This window comes from Penaeus monodon, chromosome 19 (assembly GCF_015228065.2).
Source record: "Penaeus monodon isolate SGIC_2016 chromosome 19, NSTDA_Pmon_1, whole genome shotgun sequence".
NCBI classification, from domain to species: domain Eukaryota; kingdom Metazoa; phylum Arthropoda; class Malacostraca; order Decapoda; family Penaeidae; genus Penaeus; species Penaeus monodon.
Genome location: NC_051404.1, coordinates 20,919,367 through 20,919,586, shown reverse-complemented (window position 1 = coordinate 20,919,586; position 220 = coordinate 20,919,367).

Genomic DNA, 220 nt, shown 5'->3' with positions numbered 1-220 from the left:
AAAAAAAAACCACGTTATTTTTTTTTCTTTTTGGATAACAATTGTCCTACCGTTATGGGGCAAATCGAAGTTGGCCATGAGGTTTTTGGCATTCTTTACATGTAGTCCCCCACGCGGAGGTGAGGCTTTCCCGTGGTCCGAATTTCAAATAAATTGTGGGGATAACCCCCTCCATTGACCCCTGGGCATTTACCTTGTATTATAGTGGTGGAGATTTGGA